Source organism: Patella vulgata, chromosome 2 (genome assembly GCF_932274485.2).
Source record: "Patella vulgata chromosome 2, xgPatVulg1.2, whole genome shotgun sequence".
Taxonomy (NCBI): domain Eukaryota; kingdom Metazoa; phylum Mollusca; class Gastropoda; family Patellidae; genus Patella; species Patella vulgata.
In genome coordinates, this window is record NC_065880.2 from 6,969,027 (window position 1) to 6,995,249 (window position 26,223).

A 26,223-nucleotide genomic window follows, 5' to 3' on the forward strand; every position below is an offset into this window, starting at 1 on the left:
AATAATAGAAGGATAATCATGACGTAACTCTGTAGTGGCACAATAACACTGACAAACGTTTGCTGTACTTTTGTGGTAAATGCCAAAAATACAATGCTTAATATCAAACGACATTGATTTGTCGAAAATAACACCATTTCAGTATTCAGTGTTGAGCCATTATGGATACTTTGGGGTATGAAATAAATTCAAACCTCACTTGACATATATATCTTTATTTATAGATTCATCAACATCTACAACAGGAAGTACACCTTCAGGTAACTATTTATAACTTAATTCATCCCTTTAATGTGTTCAATCATGGTTGTTTGAATTTCCACAACAACCATAAAGTTGCCAGACAACCACAAATAAATTATATTTAAATAGCACCCTTTCAGTGTTACAAGGCCGTTGTATGAACCATAAATTTGGTTCAGACATTATGGATTTTATGGTCCATTTAATGAATTCAAACCATATCATGTTCTTTTTTTTATTGATTCATCAACTTCTATAACAGGAAGTATAACGACAGGTAATTATTTTATACATATATGAAACACTATGCCTTTATCACACTATGCTACGCTATGCTATGCGTCGCTGGTTAGATATGGAAATACGGACTACCAGAAAGCTCCCCACATCCAACATGTGATGGATACTCACTTCTCTTCCACACTATATAATAATATTGTCTCTGGTTATTTGTATAATTCTTTACTCTAGGACTCCACTTTAAACATTGTGTATATATCTGGAACACTTTGATGGTTAACTATGGTTTTATATCTTTGTAACATCCATAATACAAAGGTTATATACAGGAAACTACACACACAGCTATGCCATTAAATATAAGTTAAATATAAGTTCTCTATCCCCTAGTTTGTAGTTTGCGGCGGTCTTTCCCAGCCCCTCATCCTCTGAGGGAACGTCCTTCTGAGAATACGAAATGATGCCCAAAGAAACTTAAATCCCGCACGTTCTTTATAAAGAGGATACGTGCATGCGTCCTGTATTCACCCCCGGGAAAGTTGACCAGGTACTCCTTTACCTGTTTGATCAGCTGCACAGAAACTACCCTGAATTTCAACACAGTGTAAATGGGCACCCCGGAGGGTGGATGTCCACGTTTCTAACGCATGGGATTGCCATATTTGGATTACCAGACGATTATGTCATTGCCCGATTTTAATCTACCAGACATATCCTTGTTAGCCTAGTTCTCGTTGTCACTGGTACTATCTAACGACTTTAATACATTAACCAGAACATCTTTTAAGATAACTTAAATAATCTCTACAGTATATAGTCTCTATATTATTACATATATGAATCTTCCATGTTTTCAAGCTTAGTTGTTTCAAATCCCTCAACAAGGCCGTTGTATTCACCATATATTTGGTTCCGACATTATGGATGTTATGGTCCATATAATGAATTCAAACCATAGCATGTTCTTTATTTATAGCTTCATCAACATCTACAACAGGAAGTAGAACCACGGGTTATTATTTTTATACCTGTGTTCAGTCCTGGTTGTTTTAATTTACACAAAAACCATAAAATTGCCCGACAACATTAAATTCATTATATTTTAAATAGCACCATTTCAGTGTAACAGGGCTGTTGTATTAGCTATATATTTGTTGAAACATTATGAAATGATTTCAAACCTCACTTGACATATCTGTTTTTAATTATAGAATCATCAATTTCTACAACAGGAAGTACAACTACAGGTAATTATTTTATACCTTAATTCACCTCTTTAATTCAGGTGAACATAAAATGTCGATACTCTGGTGTATGTAATGAATTCAAAGCTCACTTGAGATCAATTTCTTTATTTATAGAATCAACAACTTCTACAACAGGAAGTACGACTACAGGTAATTATTTTATAACTTAACACACCTTTTTACTTCAGGTGAATATAAAATGTTGATTGTTTTTTTGATTTGATGTGTTATTTAGGTGGGCAAGTGGAATTCTTTTAACATTTCGGCAGAGTAATGGAATTTGACTGCTGGCATAAGAACAAAAAATATCATGAAATGACATTGCCAATAATATTCGGATGTTTAATGTCAGTATACAAATAGGTTTTAAATGGTAATAGTTTGATTTACAGAAACGATAACAATAATGTTATTAAATCATTAATATTAACCCTGTTATAGTTCTAAACATAAAAATATTCAAACTACTTTTTGTGTTTTTATTGTAGATCTCACAACAAGAGCTGTAAATAAAACAGGTCAGTATAAACTGTAGTAATATCTAAGTTTTTAATTTCTCTCAAGTGTTTTTTTTAACCGAATGTGAATCATGTTTATGTTATTGCTAATAAAATTATAAAGATTTTTGTCGTATTTATATTTACAATCTATTTCTTCCTGTATGTAAACATAATATAATAAGCTAACTATAAAATAATAGTTGTGTACATATAGCTCTAAAGATAACAATATTTAAACAACCCTTTGTATTTTTATTGTACATCCCACAAAACGCGGTCTGAATGAAACAGGTCAGTATAAAATGATGTAAAAACAATTAAATATATAAGATCTATATTTCGCAAGTTTTTTTTAACAGAATGTAAATCATGTTTATATCATTGCTAATAAAATTATAACGATCTTTGTCCTATTTATATTTACAATCTATTTCTACCTGTATGTAAACATAACATAATAAGCTAAGTGTAAAATAATAGTTGTGTACTTGAATACAGACGTTAAATTACAATATTAGCGTCCATATAAGTTAAATATTTGATAGAACTGATGAAACGAATTCCAAATATAATATTTTATAAGTCAAAGATGTTTTATTGTAGATTTGTGCAACAATATTTAAAATGTAAATTAAGAATAAAAATTAATCAAAACTATAAAACTATATAATGCAGATTATAATATACAACTACAAATATATTGTAAATTATTATATTTACATACAGATGTCGGTGATGCTAATATAACACCGACTATACCATCTAAATGACTTCCAAAGTGTTCATCTATATATTGCATCACATTTTTGTTAACTAATCATTATTTGCTTGATAACGATACCTGTATGTGTATTGAAACGTAGCATGTTAATAAAATTTAGAAGAAGTATATCCATACACGTGTGTTAATTTTCATATAATCTATTTATATATGTCTTATAGGGATCAACTACATCTGTATCTAAATATATTAATATACAATATATATATATATAGCTAATAGTATATTAGTTATATAATTATGTATATTGTAAATTATTATATTTAGTTACAGATGTAGGTGGTATAGTTGGTGGTATATTAGTTATATATATGTATTATATATTATTATATTTAGATACAGATGTAGGAGGTATAGTTGGTGTTATATTAGTTATATATGTATTGTATATTATTATATTTAGCTACAGATGTAGGTGTTATTGTTGGTGGTATATTAGTTATATATGTATTGTATATTATTATATTTAGATACAGATGTACGAGGTATAGTTGGTGGTATATTAGTTATATATGTATTGTAAATTATTATATTTAGATACAGATGTAGGAGCTATTGTTGGTGGTATATTAGATATATATGTATTGTATATTATTATATTTAGATACAGATGTAGGAGGTATTGTTGGTGTTATTTTAGTTATATATGTATTATATATTATTATATATACAGATGTAGAAGAAACTAATGTTGGAGGTATTGTTGGTGGAATAGTTGGTGTTATATTGGTTATTTCTATAGTCGGTGCTGTCATATTCTTTTGTAAAAGGTAGGTTTGTTGTGTGGAATTTACAAAACAAAATACCACTATATATAGAATGTGCTCAAATCTTGTGAAAAAGCTTTAAGCCCCCTTCTCAGTTGGCCAGTGCACGCTTTAAAACATAAAGATAATCTATTTGGAACACAATCGATGGTGAATATACATAATCTATATGTTTTTTTATATTCCATATAATTTTATATTGATCTGCACCGCTCGACCATAAAGACTAGTACCCATTTACAATACTATCAGATCATTTTCATAGTGAGAATTCCCCAACCATTATCAGTCTGTCAGATAGACTTGACAATTTATATATATTTATTCTTATTCTAGGAGAGGCCAAACAGATAAGTCACCGACTAAAGCTGTCCATGTTAGTAGAAATGTTCCAAATCAACGACATCCAACTGACTCGGCTTTACCTAGAAACAAAACACCTCATTATTCAGATACCGAGTTGGACAATACCACGTGCCCTTCAAGTGATCATTATAATTATACTGGCGAGGATAACTACCACCATATTGGAGGGAACCAATCAAACACCGTTACTGATGATGCCTATAACCATATTGGTGAACATAATAAAACTGGACTGGATAGTGGTGGCTACCATCATATTGGTGGAAATCGCGGACGTCAAGAGATAACGGACGTTACTTACAATCATATTGGTGGTAATCATGGACACCCAGTTGTTGCTGATGATACTTACAACCATATAGGGGGGAGTCATGGACATCCAGTTGTGGCTGATGGTACATACAACCACATTAGTGATAGTAATGGACACCCAGTCGTGGCTGATGGTACATACAACCATATTGCGGATAGCCATAGACATCCAGCCATGACTGATGGTACATACAACCATATTGGTGATAGTCATGGACATCCAGTCGTGGCTGATGGTACATACAACCATATTGAAGGTGATCATACCGTTGATAAACAAGAAGGGGATTATTCATTGGCTAAACATAATTAATATATATATTTTTCACTGGGTACTAAACATAATTAATATAAATAAATCACTGGGTAATAAAAATAATTAATATAAATATATCACTGGGTACTAAACATAATTAATATTATATAAATATATCACTGGGTACTAAACATAATTAATATACTATAAATAAATCCCTGGTTACTAAACACTATTTATAGTATGTAGAACAAGAACAGTAAATTATTGTTTTACTTATACTTGTTAAATAATAAATTAGCATATCTATTGAACATGATTATAGACCGTGGATACGGTTGCTACTACGAGCTCTGGTTTGCGGTCGTGGTTTCGATCTCTGAGCGTATGTGGTTTGGAGATAGGGACGCCTTCTCAACCTCGTTGGTTTACTTTGGGTACTTCGGTTTCCTCCTACAGGAAAGACCCCTGCGCGTGCACTAAAGGTTATAAATTTAGACAACTTAAACACTAACAAGGGCTGATACAAGGTTACTCGCACAACACTTGTCTTCCAGTACATTTAACCTGACATTATACAATTTAGTGGATTTATTAAAGTAAAAAAAAACTATATTTGAGGGTTGATATATCCTTGTAGCAACTATATTCGGAGACTATTATTACCCGACCTAATAAATAATTACAAATTATTCAAAGTTATGTGTCACAATGGTCTTATGCTGCATAATATACTTACAGTCATCAATTTTGATGTTATCTTGTATATTAAGTGTCGATTGCGTCGTTTGTAGAGGTAAATTTATGCTAATTCTGTTATTGGTTAATGCGGTTTGGCATGGAAGTTCTTTATTCAGTTTTTTAAATTCGTAATTCTTAATTGAAAGTCGTTAATCATTATTTCTTCATTTGTTGTCGTATTTGACATTTGTAGACTAAATTTAACCCAATACTAAAAATAGACTACGTTCAATTTATTCTGTTTAATGCTAGATCAGATTAACCCATGCAGTTATACATATAGAAACATAACTCTATAGATTAGCCATGCCACGCACGTGATTTCACTACAGTCACGGTTATCGAGTGTATGTTTGCTCATTTCACCATTATTGTATAGTGACTTACTGTATTCCAGGTAGAACTCGGCTTAGCACTAGCGTCCTTTGTCATCATAATGTTGAGGTTCGATGAATTTGGAGAAATGGTTTGGGAGAAATGTTTTGCAAGATTGGTATTTGGAGATTTGTTTTCGTTGTATGTCTATGATGAAATCTAAATGTGGGCCAAGGTTTTGGATTTTCTAACATAAACCTTATCTTTATGTTAAAATACAATTAAATTAAACAAAAAAAACAATTTACTTATCTGATATACAACTTTTGATTTGAGTATACAAATGTCGAAATACGACTACAAATGAAGTGTTTAGAATTAAGAACTGCGAATTAAAAACTAAAAATGAAGAACATTGAATAGAGACCTGTATGGTCTCCCATAGCTTAATAATAATAATAATAATAATAATATCTTTATTTAAAAAGGGTAAAGGATTAGGCTGTGGGTGCTTTTCTACCATCCTGCCCTTCATGAAAAATATAATACAATAGATGATAGCATAACAAATAAAAGAGAGGGATGAATAGGAGTATAAAATAATCAGAATGAAATTATAATACAAAAGATGACAGCACCAAAGGAGACAGATAAAATAACACATACCCCACCCCCCCCCAAAAAAACAAAAAAAACCCACATATAACTAACAATAGCAAAAGGCATAAAAATACATTATTTTATATATGGGCATACATGTAGAGGGTACCAGTATTATTCTTTAACAGTAAAATATTTAAAAAGTTGTTTCTTGAAAGAATTTAGGTTAGTGGTCAGTTTTAAGTATGATGGTAATGAATTCCATAGGTTTGAGCCTTTAAAACGGATGCTGTTTTTTTACAATATTAAGCTTTGGCCGCAGAGTGATAAGTTTGTTATTAATGTTGGTATAGGGAGTTTCATAGAAAGACAAAAGATTGAACAGATAAACAGAACATTGCTTGGATAAAATTTTGGAAATAAAGTTACATAAATTGCATGTTGTAAAAGTTTCAAGGAAGTTATTGTTGGGTACAGTTCAGCGGTATGATCGACATTAAGCAGTAGTTTAAAGGCCATGATTTGTCGTCTAGAAAGACATTCAAGAGATTTGGAGTCACAGGAGTCCCAGATTGGAGAACAGTAATCAAAATGTGTCTGAATATGAGCATTATAAAAAAGAGTGCGGTAGGAGAGAGGGAGATATTGTTTAATCTTACGGAGAAGGAAAAGTTTCTGATTTAATTTTTTAGAGATATATTGAATCAAGTTAAATTATGATTTAAAACGACGCCTAAAAATTTAAAGGATGAGACTACTTCTATTGATTCATTGTCGAGTTTTATATCAAGAGTAGTGGGGAGAAAATTTCTTTTTTGGTGGGTTGTAAAGAGCATTGCTTTAGTTTTTGATATATTAAGTTTCATTCCGTTATGGTTACACCAGGCTTTTATTCTGTCGGCATAAAGCTGTAGTTTTGTTTGGAGAACTTCGACGGTTGGGCCAGAGGTGTAGACTGTCGTATCATCAGCAAAGAGGTCAGTTTTGGAAGAGAGATTTAATGGCAAGTCATTAATGAAAATATTGATCCTTGGGGTACGCCATAGTGAGTAGGCTTCATAGCAGATAGTTCACCATTAATGAAAGTACACTGGTTTCTGTTTTTTAAGTAGGATTCTAAGAACTGTAACGCATTTTGAGAAAGTTTAAGATATCTGCATTTCGTCAATAAAAAATCATAATTGACCAGATCAAAAGCTTTTTTAAAGTCACAAAATATTGTACCACAAAGAAGATTATTATTTATAGCATCATATATATTTTCCATAATGTGAGTTAGGGCTGTAAGGCAAGCGTTTGATGTTCTGAAACCGGACTGATTCATATACAAGAGGTGATATTTATTTAAATACTTACTAAGATGCCCGTGTATATGTCTTTCAAGGACTTTTGATACAGTTGAGAGAATAGATATAGGCCTATAGTTATTTGGGTCATCCTTAGCTCAAATTTTGGTAATTGGAATCACTTTAGCTTGTTTAAATGACGAAGGATAGGTATTGTATTTTATTGATAGGCTGAAGACATGGGTTAGACTGTGGGAAAGATGATCTGCGCCCAACTGAAGAAACAGTGGATTTACCGAATCCAAGCCTACTGCCTTTGACACGTCAAGCGACTGAAGAGACTCTCTTGGAAATACCACTTATCATTGGATGCTTCATACGGGGATTTCCAGTATTCTATTTTAGACGACTTTATTTTTGTATCAACATTTGAGACTGTTTATAGATTGATAGTATTATACCATTTGTATTAACTGTGTCATACATTATACATAAAAAATAAAAACACATACTTATGGCAAACAGCTACTAGTGTATTTAATACGATGTTTTGAAGAGTATTATCGACCTGATACAGCAATATATATACGAAGCAAATACACTATTAGCTATTTTCCATAAATGTGTGTTTTTGACTTTACTCTATCGAATTACTTAATGCCATTTAAAGATTAAATTATACATTGTAACATTTTGTATTCATTATGCTATACATTGTAATATTTTTGTATTGATTGTGTTGTAAATTATAACATTTTGTTTTAATTCTATTATAAATTGTAGCATTTTGTATTAATTCTGTTATACTAATATTTTTGTATTAATTTTGTTTTAAACTGAAACATTTTGTAGTAATTCTGTAGTAATACATTGTAATATTTTCTATTAATTCTGTTATAAACTGTAATATTTTCTATTAATTATGTAACATATCATAACATGTAGTGGTTATTAAACATCAAATCTCTGGTATAACATATCATACATAACATGTAGTGAATATTAAACATCATATCTGGTTTAAACAATATTTTATTTCTATTATTTCATAATTATTTACAATACTCATATTGTGGATCTGAAAACAAGCCATAGCTTATATAAATTCAACTCCATGTAAATTGTAAAATTCAATAACATTACTAAAATGTACAAATTTCAAAGGTATTATATCTTACATTTTTATAAATAAAAAAAAAAATAAATATATAAATAATTAAATTAATATAAATAAACATATAAATAAATAAATCATCTTCAAGGTCATCATCATCACCATCATCACCATCATCACCATTATTTAACATTAATCGCCGTCGCCTGCCATTCTATTCAAAACGCTTGGTTAGTCTTAAATACTTGTGAACTTTACTAAAAATCATTTATTTTTGTATCAACATTTGAGACTGTTTATAGATTGATAGTATTATACCATTTGTATTAACTGTGTCATACATTATACATAAAAAATAAAAACACATACTTATGGCAAACAGCTACTAGTGTATTTAATACGATGTTTTGAAGAGTATTATCGACCTGATACAGCAATATATATACGAAGCAAATACACTATTAGCTATTTTCCATAAATGTGTGTTTTTGACTTTACTCTATCGAATTACTTAATGCCATTTAAAGATTAAATTATACATTGTAACATTTTGTATTCATTATGCTATACATTGTAATATTTTTGTATTGATTGTGTTGTAAATTATAACATTTTGTTTTAATTCTATTATAAATTGTAGCATTTTGTATTAATTCTGTTATACTAATATTTTTGTATTAATTTTGTTTTAAACTGAAACATTTTGTAGTAATTCTGTAGTAATACATTGTAATATTTTCTATTAATTCTGTTATAAACTGTAATATTTTCTATTAATTATGTAACATATCATAACATGTAGTGGTTATTAAACATCAAATCTCTGGTATAACATATCATACATAACATGTAGTGAATATTAAACATCATAATTGGTTTAAACAATATTTTATTTCTATTATTTCATAATTATTTACAATACTCATATTGTGGATCTGAAAACAAGCCATAGCTTATATAAATTCAACTCCATGTAAATTGTAAAATTCAATAACATTACTAAAATGTACAAATTTCAAAGGTATTATATCTTACATTTTTATAAATAAAAAAAAAAAAAAATATATAAATAATTAAATTAATATAAATAAACATATAAATAAATAAATCATCTTCAAGGTCATCATCATCACCATCATCACCATCATCACCATTATTTAACATTAATCGCCGTCGCCTGCCATTCTATTCAAAACGCTTGGTTAGTCTTAAATACTTGTGAACTTTACTAAAAATCATTTCGTTGTACGAGTTACTTTCGTTGGGATCGCCATATAGGAACGCTTTTGTACGTATGGATTTAAATGGAAGGGTATTTAATGTTGATATACGCTGAGACAAATAATTTGGGCAGTGCAAAAAGTAATGGTCGCTGTCTTCTTGAGTATGTCCACATCTGCATGTCGGATTTTGTGAAATATGCATTAAAAATCTATGGAAGTTTAGAGCACTTTTACATTTACGAAGTCTGGAATGTATAATCTGAAATTTACGATCTCCATAGTAATAATATTTAGGTATTTTATGATCGTTCACACTTATCTTAATTTTAAAATTTTGAATAGTGGAGGCGTTTTGCGTATCGTAAGAAAGACTGTTCCAAAGGTCAATTGTTGAAGGTAAAAATGAGTTTTTATAGTAATTAGTGTTAGAAGATATATTTTTTAATTTATTGTTATTACGAACAGGGTAAGGATTTACTTCGGAGATTTTAGGTGGTACTAGAAGACTTAAGAAAGGGGGAACCAATTTATTAACCATTTTATACATAAGGTTAAGCTTGTGCCTTATACGTCTTGTTGATAGTGGGTTATATCCGGATTCATAGTAAAGTACATTATGGGAAGTGCCTCGAACAAGACCTGTTATCGTTCTCAATGCATCTAGATGGAGATTTTCTAATTTTAATGACTCAAATTTGTTACAGTTGTCCCAAACCACGTCAGCGTAGTCGAATAAGGGCAAAATAAATGTATTGTAAATAATCTCTAAAGACTTACGAGAAATACGATATTTTAAGCCACGGAGACAGTCGATAGAGCGTTTGACTTTAGATATTACATATTCAATATGGTTATCCCACTGACAATTACTTTGTAAAATAAGACCAAGGTGTTTGTGGTATATCGATTCCTTAATTCTTACATTGTTAAAATTTAATTCAAAAGAGGTTTGGAATTGTTTTCTAGAGAATGTCATGGAAACTGTTTTTAGGGGGTTAAATCGTACTTTCCATTTAGTCGACCAGCTGTTAATCAAATTCAGATCTAAATTCATTACATTTTCACATTCGCCTGGGTTTTCAATAGTTAGATACAACGACGTATCGTCTGCAAATAAACGTATATTAGAATTGATATTTTCAGTAATGTCATTGATATATATAAGGAAAAGAAGTGGACCCAATACTGATCCTTGGGGAACACCTGCGGTTATATTATTTAAATTAGAGCTTTCACCTTTAATAACTACTGATTGTTTTCTATTCGTCAAATAATCTGATATAAGAGTTAAAAGTTTACCTCGGATACCGATGCAACTCAGTTTGTGAATCAGACCCTTATGCCACACACGGTCGAACGCTTTACTAATATCACAAAATATGGCTTTTACTTCTTTACCGTTATCGAGAGCCGACGAAATATAATCATATATACTATTCAAAAAAAGTAGGGGATATTTGATTTTTAAGTGTTATTAAAGTCACCTAATGAAACTGACGAAGAAACAAATGACAAAATGAAATGAAGTTCACATTCAGCGATTTATTCCAAATGATCGTTAGACTAAGTAAGGCACAGACTGACCATTATAAGGGTAAAATGATACCCGGGGTCAAACAGCAAAGTTACCACAGCATCACAACCAAGTCAGTAACGGGTAAATCCTCCTCTGTTTGCCAAACAAGCATTGATCCGACGTGGCATACTCCTAATGAGACGTCTAAGGTCATTTTGGTCCAGATTGTCCCATTCCTGTTGCAACGCAGCAGCAAGTTCTTGGACATTGGCAGGACGTTGTTGACGTTGACGTAACCTCTGTCCAAGCATGTCCCAGACATGCTCGATGGGGGAGAGGTCGGGACTCAGTGCTGGCCAAGGTAATGTGGTGATGTTCTGTTGTTGGAGGTAACCTGTAACGATCCTGGCCCTGTGACATCTTGCGTTGTCATCCTGGAAGATGAAACGGCGGCCATGACGTCGTGCGAACGGCACAACATGGACTGCCAAGATGTTGTCCCGGTAGTACTGGCCTGTAACACGCCCTGCAACAACATGTAAAGCCGTTCTTCCAGCAACAGTGATGCCTCCCCACACCATAACAGAACCACCCCCAAATCGATCATGTCTGATGACGTTAACGTTTTGGAAGCGCTCGTTTCGACGACGCCACACCCTCCTACGTCTGTCCAAAAAATCAACAGTGAACCTTGACTCATCTGAAAACATCACATTGCTCCAGCGTCGATTATCCCAGTGTTGACGATCCCTACACCAACGACGTCTTGCCTGGATGTGATGATCTCTCAAACAAGGGATCACGCGAGGACGTCGGGCGCGAAGGTGACCCCTATGCAGTCGATTCCGAATCGTCTGGCCACTCACTCTCACACCAGTGTCTGTTTGAAGACGAGCGCTGATCTGATTTGCTGTGATGACACGATTTCTCAAGGCCAAGGTACGGATAAATCGATCCTGGGCTTGAGTTGTCGCCCTTGGTCGACCTGAGCGTGGTCTGTCCTGTACAGATTGTGTATCACGGTATCTGGACCATAGCCTGCTTATGACAGACTGAGAAACATTCATCGTCCGCGCCACAACCGCCTGTGTTGTGCCGATCTGTAGCATGCCAAGGGCACGTAACCTTTCATTTTTGGTAAGCCGACGCATATCAAAATTTGTTTTCTGGTCACTAAAACAATTAAACTGATGTTTCCACCCTGGAATTCAATGCCACAATGACTGTAACATTCAAAGTCAGAGTCGTGCAAATCTTGGGTTGGACCCCCATGATGATCCCAAGCATCACCTGCATTCCATGCGGTAGCTATTGGTGCGTTTGGGCGTCACATGTAACTGGAAATGTTTCTTCTGTTAGGTTCTATAGTGACTTTTTTCGTAGTCATTTGCATATTTTAGTATTATGCCCCCAAAATCAAATATCCCCTACTTTTTTTGAATAGTATATGTCAATTAATTGATAAATAGTACAGTCATTTATTCTGAATCCCGATTGCAGAGGGCTTAATAAATGATTGGTTAATAGAAAATTGTGTATATCTTTGTAAATTAGTCTTTCAAAGACTTTTCCAAGTAAACTTAATAATGATATAGGTCTATAATTCGCGGGATCGTGAGTATCCCCTTGTTTAAAGATTGGAACAACGATAGCCTGTTTCCATATATTCGGAAATACAGTTGTATTGTGTAGGAAATTAAACAATGCAGAAAGGGGCTGGCTTAATGACGTAGCACAATTTTTCAAAATAATGTTGTTAATTCTGTCAGGTCCACTGGCTTTATTTGTCGATAGTGAGATCAGCTGATCGCGTACCTTAGCCGTTGTGTAAACTGGCTGCTCAATTTCAATCGGATTAACATAAAGTTCCGGTGGCTCATCGTTAGCATTCTCAAGATGAGATTGACTCGAAAAATAATCGTTTAAAATATTAGTTTTTTCACAATCACCATAAAATAGTATATCATTGACTTTCAGGGAAGGGATTTCCGTGGAGGATTTGCCGGTATGAAAAGCATGACTTTTAATAAGTGTCCACCAAGCCCGTTTATCAAATCTATCAGAGTTAATTTTATTATCAATGTTATCGTAGTATTCCTTTTTACTTTTTCTCACTTCAGATATGACAAAATTTCTGTATTCACGAAATAATTTCCATGTATCAGGACAATTATGGACTTTGGCACTGTTATGAATTCTATTACGTTTGCGTATTATACGTCTCAGGTAACCGTTCATCCAAGGAACGTCACGTGGTCTCATAACAACATCTTTATGAGGTACAAATTTATAAACTCCTTCAATAATTTTATTTGAGACACACTCTGCTACTGAGTTTGGAGAACTGACATTATTAAATAAAATATCCCAATGAGTTTCAAGATAGAATTTGTTCAAACATGTAAAATTTGTATGCTCATAATTCCAAATAGTACGCCTAAAACTTTTACATGATTTTATGTTGAAAGCTAAATCTAGTTTTACTGGACAATGGTCACTTAAGTTGCATTCAAGAACTTCAGTTTGTTTTATAAAGGCAGGACACGTAACAATAGCAAGATCTAAGAGTGTTGCCGAACTAGGAGTAATACGTGTGGCATTTTTAACTGTTTGTGTAAGATTGAACCGATGTATGATAACATGGATTTTACTGGTATTATTGGTTAAGAAATCAATGTTAAAATCACCAAGAATAATACATGGTTTATTTGAGTCAATAGCTAAAACTAAACTTTCTTCTAATAATTTCCAATATGACGTAGTCGACGTTGGTTTTCTATAAAATGTGCCTATTAAAAATGAATTTTGGTCTTTTGTTATTTCTACCCACGTGGCTTCAAGATCCAAGACTTCAAGGTCTTTACGATGTTTAAAATAAATAGATTCTTTAATATAAATAGCAACTCCGCCGCCAGTACCTATGTTACGATTGCATAATACGGGTGGGTGGTAACCTTTTAATTTCAGCAATTCGATATTGTACGAATTAGGAATCCAAGTTTCTGAAAAAGTTAGAATATCTGTTCCTAAAAATTCAGGTAGGATAAGGTCTAGTTTATTTGGGAGACTACGCACATTAAGATGGATGATAGAGAATGGCGGACCCGGATTGCTTTCTCTGGTATAACATATTATCACATGCGCCTGTAGTGAATAAACATCATAATATCTGATATGACATATAAGTGATTAAATATCATATATGTTTGGTATAACAAATCGTAACCTACACGTGTAGCAAATAAAATTGCCTTCTTAATGTGTTATGACCTATAAAAAAAATGCCGGTGTCTTGGACGAATTTTACACTGGGTTTTTAAAATTGTCCTCTTTATACAAGAACTCTTATCTGTTTTACCCCATTTTATTACTTCGTCATGCGTAAATAATCTTAACTGAATCAACCTATAATATGTATTGTATTGGACGTTAAATTTGTAATACACAATTATACAACACAGGTACACTATAATACTACACTACACGGCCATAATAATGTCATTTATATGTTTAAATTATACAATCCCATGTATAATGAAACCTACAATGTAAACACTCGTCAGCTGTTATCTTATTACGTCAGCTGTTACACATTGTTAAAACATAAGTTAACCAAATCGAACGCGAATGGCGTGTTATCTTATTATGTCAAGAATATTTTCATTACGTCAAATATTCTAAGGAACACACTGTTGATATATTGACAATACAATTCTCTGGGTAATTTATAGATAATCACGATATTTGATTCAAATAAAATTATTCTTCTGTCTAATATCCTTCACTTATTGAATACATTATCATTACCACGTTCGGAACATTGGTTCAGTACGTCATTTTATACGAGCAGAGGTTTCAGCAACTCTGGTACGATGTCTTAATCTGTTACGTCGAGACAACTGTAATAGTCTATTATTCATCGGCAAGATTGTTTCACACACTAAAATCGTCACCGAAGACGTATCTGATGTAGTTCCTGTTTAATTTATGTTCCTGTTCAATTTATGTAGCTGTTTTATATTCTGTTCCCTATGTAAATAAATCATATATTTACGAAACTGATATTCTGTTATCACTAATATAATAGTGTTACATTTCTTCCAGTTTTCAAATCGTCACTGATAAAATATCTGTTTCAACCCCATGTTTCCATGCGCTACCATATCCCGGAAGCAATGGCCTGAGAAACTCCCCTCTGGCCATTGCTGGAATGGCTTCTGATACTTGAGCTTTTGATGGAGTTTGTCTATTCTTCCCGTTAAATCAAATCTATCCCAAGTACAGCAACATGACAGCCCTTCTTTTAATCTTGGTCTTCCCTAAAACTTATGACAGTGATTTAAGGTATTAAAAACGGTGAAAGTATGTTCGTCTCCAAACAATATTGTTTACATTGTTTTCGATTTGATAGCCTCGTTTGTCACGCAATTAGTATTTCTGCAATATTCTGCTATGCACTGGTTAATTGGGCATAATAAAATCGTGAGTCATGACGTAACGTTATGTAAACATCTTTGGTCCAATTTGAATTCTGCTTTTGTAACGCAGTTAGCTATTGGTTGTTAATCGGACCATTAATCGGATCATTGACCAGTCATAAATTGGAACAGAAATTTTCCTTCGTTAAAGCATTGTTTAGTGGGATTAGGTATAATCAAACGAAACACTCCGAGGAATATTTGCGCTATGTACATACAGACAGTGTGGGATAGCCATACAAATGTTCATATTATTTATTTATTTATTTATTTATTTCCGTTAATAGCGCGACTGGGTGGCTCATTGGGTACAGTGTCGTGGTTTCGATCCAACACTGACAATGACCGGAATCGCTATCCTAACTTCGTTTGTTTGTCGGGTGGGTGGGCGGCGGGTCATCCGGGGTAATCACAATTTGGAAATCGAGTCAATATTAACATGTTATATCATTATTTTTTATTTTTTATTTAAAGTTACAAATATTTTCCTGAAATAGGTAAAAGTAAAATCACTGATTTACTATAGTACTGATAGTTGACAAAATTTACAAAAACAAATTCGAGGTCGAATTTAAAGATGGGTTCCCGCGTACAAACTCGGTGATTTAATGGTGTATATGGGCCAAAAACATATTCAAACTAATTAATTTGTCATAATTATGCTTCAAATCCTTCTCAAACATTGTAATTGCGAAGGAATGCCCTGCTATTAAAATTCGATCAAACCAGGTCATGTTTACGTCACGTCTTGGGAGTCAGAGGAGAATTCATTGCATACATAAGACAATGTTGTCTTTAATCGCTTACTATTTATTACAAATATCGAATTTTAATTAAATTCTCGGATTATCCACTACCCGCTTCTTTTTCCGTCATTTTTATCTCAGAAAGTATTGTACGTTTAACTCTTCATAAAGTTTGTGACCTTTGACATCACGCGTGCTGAAGTTCTTAATCGTCGGGCAGTTGATTAGGGGAACCCTTACATGTTTGTCCTGTATACGCTACATGAGTGGTTTTCGGGGAATCCAGTATTTTTCTAGTAAGATTGGATATCTCTACTTTCCATATATACCAAAATTGCCATGCTTTTATTGGAAATAACCACCCGATAAATACTTTTCTGGGAAACCATTTTTAAGTAATGGAGATGGCTGGATGTTTCGTCAATATGATATATGTATAGTCGAGCCACGTGGTAATAAAACGGGGATTACATTGCATAGTCTAAACAGGAAGTTAAATACCGATAGCGTTAATAGACTATGTTATAGACTCTGTAATATCACGTCTACTGTGTGGATCGGTGGTTATTTTAATAATATATATCAACATTTATCAACAATTTTTTTATCCATCTGTATTGGTGTTTGGATATTTATCTATGTCATGGATTAAGGTAAGAGATTGGATTAACATATTTAGATGTATTTTATATACATGTTTAACGTTGGTATGAACTAAGTCAACCTCAAAGGGACAATAAGCTCGTAATTGTATTCATATTGAATGTGACTCAGTAAGTGGGTCGACGATATAATAGACACTTTATTTTTACATTTAGTAAACACCATGTATATAGCTCACATTTAAAATAAAATAGAAATAGTGTTGTCAATTCGTAGGCTATAAATCAAATCATGTCCAATTTTTTATAAATATATTTCATACGTCACAATAAAGAATATTGTAGTTAATTACAAACCAAATAAATAAATTAAATTTCATTTATTCATTATTTTGTATACCCATTATAAGTTGCCGGCGGGGTATGCTTACTCTTTAAAAGGCATTTTATTTCTCTTCGTATTTTAGTAGTTAGGATATCTGAGACTGGTTGTACTTGTATAAGATATCTGAGACTGGTTATACTAGTATAAGATATCTGAGACTGTCTGTACTTGTATAAGATATATGAGACTGATTGTACTAGTATAAGATATCTGAGACTGGTTCTACTTGTATAAGATATCTGAGACTGGTTGTACCTGTATAAGATATCTGAGACTGTCTGTACTTGTATAAGATATATGAGACTGATTGTACTAGTATAAGATATCTGAGACTGGTTCTACTTGTATAAGATATCTGAGACTGGTTCTACTTGTATAAGATATCTGAGACTGGTTGTACCTGTATAAGATATCTGAGACTGGTTGTACTAGTATAAGCTACTTGTATAGGATATCTGTACTTGTATAAGATTACTGAAACTGGTTGTACTTGTAGGCCTGAAGTCCTTCGTAATAAAGGGTAGATTAATCTGCACAACCCCGAAGGTTTACTTCGAGTCCACTGATTGCCTTTCTCACACACAAAATTGGTGATTTCCTCGAATTTCAACTGTTCAGGGTTCTTTACGTGCACGCCATTGACTAAACGTGCCCTGCAGGCTGGTAAGTCCCGAGAAACTTTTTCAAGTAACGCCAGTGCCATTGGGCCACCGCAGCTCCATAGTTTTTTTTTATAAAAGTAATATAAAACATATGTGTAACACATATATGTGTGTGAAGACGTCCACGTCTCGCGTGTCTTTACCCTTAAAAATCATGTCTAAGTTTGTAAGCGAAATGTAGCTATGTGGGTAAGACGCTGGCTCACTAGCCTGGAGGTCGGGTGTTCGATCCCTGCATTGGCCGAGGAAGTTCATCCAGATTTTCCGGCGTGGTTTCCCCCTTGTCAGTGATGCAGAAAGGAGGGCCCGACAAGGACAGCTGTCTAGTCGTTCGGATGGGACTAAAAACCGAGGTCCCGTGTACAAATTGGCGTGCACGTAAAAGATCCCTTGACAGTTGGAATTCAACATAAGAGTAGGCTGTAGTGCCGCTGTCCGGGCAAAATTTTCCTCATAGCACTCTGAATGGCGTATGCCCGTCTTCATTAGCCCAGTTTGGGGCAGAACAATAGGACGTTAAACTCCATTATATTTCATTTCATTTCATAAAATATCAGGTTATGATATAAAATCATATCATGTAATAAAATCCCCAGTTTCATGACAAGCAGGATGTAAACTGGGTTACACTGTTTAACCTCGCGAACATTACTACCAGGATAAACGAATCAAGTTCCTACACGAAACCATTGAGCGTGTTATTTTTACAAATATCTCATTTAAAATAAAGTTAAACTCATCTAGCTAAGGAAAATCTAAACACGGACTAGTTAAGGTTACCCATGACACTATTCTGCGAATTCACTGAAAACAATATTAAAATTAGCGGCATACATTTTTCAGTTTAGTCAATCGGTCAAAACGCGATCTCAAAAGAATTAAAACGAAATGGGGTTTAACGTATTACTTGTCTGCACCGACTAGACTAATGAAGACGGTCTTGCGTCATACAGAAATTCCACTGTCTAGGGATCTTTTACGTGCACGCCAATATGTACGCGGGACCTCGGTTTTTCGTATAATCTGATCGACTAGACACTTTCCTTGCACCACTGTCAAGGAGAAACCGCACCAAAAAATTCCGAGGAACTTTTTTGGCCAACACCAGGAGCGAACCCGATACCCTCTGCTTAGTGAGCCAGTGTCTTACGCAATGAGCCACCGCGGCTCCCATTAAGCTGTGTTATAACAAAGGCTGTCCTAATTTAATATTTTGTGTTATCATTTCTAATTTTTATTAATTGAAATAGTATCTATTCAGAATTCTTATATACAATCATGAAGGGAATACTATGAATAAATTGAATGCTGTAACAAGCAACTTAATTTTTGTTAGCATCATGTGTAGCTAATATACACATTTTTCTAAAATATTTCAGAATATAGAGTTGTCAACACATCTACAGTGATATGATTATCTTCCACAGTGTAACTATAAGAAGAATGTAAAATGATAATGGGAAAAATTAAAGTATTATTGTTGTGTTGGTACCTGATATTGGTATATATTGTCGCACAGTCAGGTAATATATCAATAGACAAGTATTTACGAACGCTCCACAAAAGGTATGCCGACACATTGATTTGAACATGCATACGAGAATACCAAAATATAGGCGGATAATTAAAGTTTACGTTATCGCCACGTTATTGAACAGAATCAATATTATATTATGCTTTGAAGGAAATCTAAAACAAACTATGGTTTATGTAAACCTGTACAATTCCTTACAATTTAATTTTAAAGAATGGCAAAATATAAATTTGTTTTAAGGGAATATCGCTTTTTTACAGAACCACGATGTGCTTCTTCTCGGTTTGCGTCTCTTTTTTTTGACAGAAACATAAGTTGGTGCCGCACATAGTATATTGTTTCCTATTCAGATAGTGACATCTGAGAAAATTTTTGGGTAAACCGCTATTATAATGCACTGAATATAATGGTTAAAGCAATAATTAATGTTAATAATATTTATTCATGTTACAACCGAAGTGAACACATTTGCCTCCAGTATAGTTTAGTTGAAAGGAGTACTCATAGACAGAACATAATCCCCATCTTCATTATCCCGGTAGGAGTAGACCATATATGGCGTTAAACCCAACTTCATTTCATTTATTCAAGATCGTGAATTATTTACCTCAATATATGTTTTATTTTATAACTTGATATCATTAAATTGTTTTACAGAATCTAATGTTAGTACAGCTTGTTATGGTGCACCAGGTACAGGAAGATGTATTGAACATAAACTGATCTGTAGACAACCATTGTTTATATCAATAACTAATATAACGTTTGGATATAGACAAGGGTGTAGGGCTGCAGGTGTAGCTAGCTGTAGTAATACAACATGTTGTAGAGAACAACCTGGAGATTGTTTTACACCTTACAATCAATCTCTTCTATCACAAATGATTACATACATCATTTAGAACTCTACACGAAACAAAATGTCTATTAATATGTTGATTTGAAAATAAAAAATGTTTCAATAGGAGACATTGGAAGAAGTCGATATAGCATCTAGTATCAAATATTAAAACAAATCTTAAACATACATTATGTAAGAGCTAAATCTGCCAATTGATGTCTTTCTTTAGGTCTGAAATGTTATCTAAATTAATAATTAGGCATTATTAGTTAACTTATCCAGACCATAATCATCTGTCGATGCCATCGCTAACCGACAGGTATTTAGGGGATTGAAATACATAATGTGAATGATAATTAAAACGTAAAAATTGATAATCGAGACTTTTGTTTTCTATGGTGCCGACTTTGGTAATGATGTTCGAGGCTAGCCTATATATATATATATCCAAAATTATTAGCACATCCGCAAAGCTGCACTACTTTGTTTCACGGTAAATGATGAAAAGATAAAAAAAAAGGTATGCCGACACAAACTGATTTCAACACTGGTTTAATAACATTTTAACATTTTAAAGTACTTTTCGTCCGTCTTGGGACTATTCATAAATAATGTCATTGTATAAATATATACTTCCAACAAATCACGCAGTTATTATTTAAATCTGGTTTGCTTTTTTTCTGAGAAATCTATTTTACAGCAGCACTCACTATGGCATTGCTCTGTTTAGATTCGTTTCAAGTATTCAGACGATTGTCATTGAATTTGGCGAATATAAATACACACCGATTGATGAGAAGCATTCAAGCTTGCTATACACCCTATTTACCTTTTTTTCAGCAATATATATTTTGTTATTGTTCTTGGGGGCGACCCTTGTCCAAAAATGCCTAAGGCTTCGCCAAATTAATTGTAGGCTACGACTAACATGATTATTCCTTGGATAATTGTCCACGGATTGGCTGGCTTTGATTATGGTTCCCATTTCATAACACCCTTGTTCTTGTTAAAGTACAATAACGTGTCAGTTATTATTCCTATTCCCTGTCTCGTGTATTGATGCTACTAACCGATTATAATATTATCTTATAGCTTCTTCACCGAAACCTAGTACCGGTATTTTAAATACAGCAACACCACCAACGGGTAGGTCTATTAACACTCTACTATTATCCTTTAGCTTTAACGGTATACTCATTAATTCACAGTTTAAATATACAATAATATTTATATACTGTTTTATGTTAACACAATATATCCGGCATTTTATTATATTTAGATACAGATGTAGGGGCTATTGTTGGTGGAATAGTCCCCATATTACGTACATATGTTTGTGATGGTCACGTGATCTTGTATTGTAACTCCCTCTACAACATTATTATATTGAATGACTTAGTGCGTCAAATGTAGTTTAATTTTTCGATATATTATATAAACAAGTGGGTTGGTGATCAACTCTACCAGTCTCAAGGTTAACCTGTACCCATTTATATTGCTTCAGTTAGCTATTGCAAGGGGCAAAATATGCTTACTTTATCTGTAAGATTTGTTTTTATATCATCCGAGGAACTAATAATGGAATGATAGTCACGACGTAACCCTGTAGTGTCACATTAACACTAACAATCGTTCGCTCTACTTTTGTAGTAAATGCCAAATTCCAATGCTTAATAATAATCGACATTGATTTGTCGAAAATAACATTATTTCAGTATTCAGTGTTAAGCCATTATGGATACTGTGGTGTATGAAATGAATTAACACCTCGCTTGACATATCTATCTTTATTTCTAGAATCATCAACTGCCACAACAGGACGTAGAACTGCAGGTAATTATTTTATAACTTAATTCACCTCTCTAATGTGTTCAATCCTGGTTGTTTCGATTTCAACAACAACCATAAAAAATTCTTGACATAATTAAATAAATTATATTTTAAATAGCACCGTTTCAGTGTTACAAGGCTGGTGTATTTGTTATATATTTGTTAAGACATTATGGATACTGTGGTGTATGAAATAAATTAAAACCACATCATGTTCTTTATTTATAGATACATCAACTTCTACAACAGAAAGTCCAACGACAGGTAATTATTTTATACATATATGTAACACCATGCCTTTATCGCACTATGCTACGCGATGATATGCAATGCAATGCATCGCTGGTTAGAAGTGGAAAGACAGACTGACCGTCTAGTATTTTCACTGGTTATTTTTGTAATTCTTTACTCTAGGACTCCACTTTAAACATTTTGTATATATCTGGAACACTTTGTTGGTTAACTATGTTTTTATATCTTTGTAACATCCATAATACAAAGGTTATATACAGGAAACTACACACACAGCTATGACATTAAATATAAGCAAAATATAAGTTCTCTTTCCCAGTCTCTCAGCCTAGGAGGCTGAGGGAAAGTCCTTCTGGGAATACGGTAATTCATTTATAACTTAATTCACCCCTTTAATGTGTTCAATCCTGGTTGTTTTAATTTCCACAACCATAAAGTTGCCTGACAACATTAAATACATTATATTTTAAATAGCACTATTTCAGTGTTACAAGGCTGTTGTATTAGTTATATATTTGTTGAGACATTGTGGATCTTGTGCTGCATGTAATGAATTAAAACCTCACTTGACATATCTATCTTTATTTATAGATTCAACAGGAAGTACAACCACATAAATTATTTTATAACTTAATACACCGCTTTAATTCAGGTGAACATAAAATGTCAATACTCTGGTGTATGTAATGAATTCAAACCTCACTTGAGATCATTTTCTTTATTTATAGATACACCCACTTCTACAATAGGAAGTACAACCACGGGTAATTATTTTATAACTTCATACACCTCTTTAATTCAGGTGAACATAAAATGTCGATTGTTATTTTGATTTGATGTGTTATTTAGGCGGGCAAGCGTAATTCCGTTACGATTTCGACAGAGTAATGGAAATTGACGCTGGCATAAGAACAAAAAGATATCATGTAATAACCTTGTCAATAATATACTGATGTTTAATGCCAGTATACAAAAAAGTTTCAAACAGTAATAGTTTGATTTACAGAAATTAACTAATGTTATTTTTAAATCATTTTTATTAACATTGTAATAGCTCTAAAGATAAAAATATTTAAAAAAAAAACTTTGTATTTTTATTGTAGGTCTGAATAAAATAGGTCAGTATAAAATGATGTAAAAATAATTAAATATATAATATGTATGTCTGTAATTTCTCTCATTTTCGCAATGTAAATCATGTGCCAGAATTAGATACAGCATTAAATTGTAATCAATGCGATAATCTTAAGATATATTAATAACTGTATAAATTGAATTTTCATATACCCATAACTAATTTGCGCCCAAACGTAACTAAACAATATGTAATATAAACGTTCAAACAAATCAAATGCCAATCATATAACTGTAATAAATCCAGGGGGGGGGGGGAGGTTCCCGGGACGATATTTAGCCTACATTAATAAACCTATATTGGAGAATTATTTGGGGACTGTGTGAAACTCAACCCTGACTCTGTTCGGTATTAGTTTTTTGTATTCAGGTGATTATCTTTGATTTCAGCAAAAGACTGTAATCGTATTTCCCTTCATTGTTGTTAAATGAAATGTTTTTTGAAAGGAAAATATTATACCTTATCAGTAACTATCATTCTTAAAACTTTATATTACAGACACTCTATCAACTACAACAACAACAACATCGTTGGGTAGGTATTCTTTCTAACTTTAATCAAGCTACAGCTTCATCTAGTCTTACACGTGCACAGTATTAAACCAAAAGATCAACAGTAATATTGTTTTTTTATCAATAATTTTAATGGCTATGTTTGCAGTTACGGCGAGTTCTTGGCGTACTGGTCATGGAACTGTGGGTAAACAACTAGAAACGCCAATTAATCAATGTCTGCCGTCAGAGGGTCAAAAGCCGCTCGTATGACCTCTGATGCGACCTCTCACTACAACCGGTCAGATCTTCTTGTAGGGTAGGCCATCGAAACGACAAGAAATATAGATTGTCTTTAATCGGATTGTCTTCTTTTCTTATTACAAATGGCGCTCGAAGAAATCAGATTACACGACGTCTTGTACTATTTTATAATGTTCAGTTCAATGTGTTTTAAACATTGGATATAAGGATCACATATTTTCTCGGCAGAGTAACAATTTTGATAGTGACAGAGATTTATCAACAATGAATTCAAATTCATGTTTTTAATTTCCAATATGAGGGATGATCAAGCGAGCTCCAAACAGGCATTGTATGTTATATATGTATTGTATATTATTATATTTAGATACAGATGTAGGAGGTATTGTTATGTATTGTATATTTTTTATATAGATTTAGAGGATACTAATGTTGGGGGTATTGTTGGTGGAATAGTTGGTGTTATATTAGTTATTGCTATAGTCGGTGCTGTCATATTCTTTTATAAAAGGTAGGTTTGTTGTGTGGAATTTATAAAACAAAATACCACGATTGAATGTGTTCGGATCCTGTGAAGAAGCGTTAAGCCCCTTCTCAATTGGCTAGTGTGTGCTATAAAACACAAAGACAGTCTATTTGGAATATAATCGATGGTTAATATACATATAAAGGATCTGTTTTACATTCCATGTAATTTTATATTGATCTGCATCCGCTCGATCATGAAGACTAGTACTCATTTAAAATCCTATGAGATCATTTTTATAGTGAGAATTCCCCAACCATTATCAGTCTGTCAGATAGACTTGACGATTTATATATATTCATTCTTATTTTAGAAGAGACCAAACAGATAAGTCACCAACTACAGCTGTCCATGTTAGTAGAAATGTTCCAAATCAACGACATCAAACTGACTCGGCCTTACCTAGAAACATAACCCCTCATTATTCAGATAACGAGTTGGATAATACCACGTGCCCTTCAAGTAATCATTATAATTATGTTGGACAGACAACTGACGAGGATAACTACCACCATATTGGAGATAACTGGTGATGCCTACACTGTTAGAAATTTTTGTAAAATTACAGTAGTACAAGTAGTTTTTGTACCTTAATTATCGGTATGTTCACCACAATGTAGTAGTTTTACCAAGTCTGGCGTATTTTAACGGAGTTTCGTGTATGTTTACAGAGTTTCGTGTCTTTTTTTACAATAGACGGTGATGAAATCAAAGACACATTCAAAATCAGTAAAAATACATTCTTACATATGTAATATTTCCAAACTGAACTCAAAATAAACAAGCATGCATGTAATTTTACAGATCTTACGTTTATGCACATTATTTTGTAAATTTACTTTTAGGTTAGAAATATAAATAAAATTACAGCAGTTCTCACTATAATAGTTAAAAACTAGATAATGTAAAGGCAATATGCTCAAAATTTCTGTCAAATTGATCCACTCGGTACCGAGATATTAGAGACTGA

At 32.9% G+C, this 26,223-nt stretch overlaps 3 long non-coding RNA genes across 3 annotated transcripts; all 3 read left to right on the plus strand.

Moving 5' to 3' along the window:
• Positions 1–1,484: 1,484 nt before the first annotated feature.
• Positions 1,485–8,381, plus strand: LOC130010944 (uncharacterized). The gene is made up of 6 exons (XR_008786231.1): positions 1,485–1,730; positions 1,845–1,880; positions 2,219–2,248; positions 3,685–3,781; positions 4,115–4,713; positions 7,885–8,381. It is a non-coding gene; the product is annotated as an uncharacterized LOC130010944 (long non-coding RNA).
• An 8,879-nt stretch (positions 8,382–17,260) lies between these two features.
• LOC126810307 (uncharacterized) lies at positions 17,261–20,676 on the plus strand. Its single transcript, XR_008785977.1, has 3 exons — positions 17,261–17,384; positions 19,760–19,903; positions 20,572–20,676. It is a non-coding gene; the product is annotated as an uncharacterized LOC126810307 (long non-coding RNA).
• Positions 20,677–24,466: 3,790 nt separating this feature from the next.
• On the plus strand, positions 24,467–25,774 carry LOC130010882 (uncharacterized). The gene is made up of 3 exons (XR_008786176.1): positions 24,467–24,506; positions 25,142–25,238; positions 25,567–25,774. It is a non-coding gene; the product is annotated as an uncharacterized LOC130010882 (long non-coding RNA).
• The last annotated feature ends 449 nt before the right edge of the window (positions 25,775–26,223 follow it).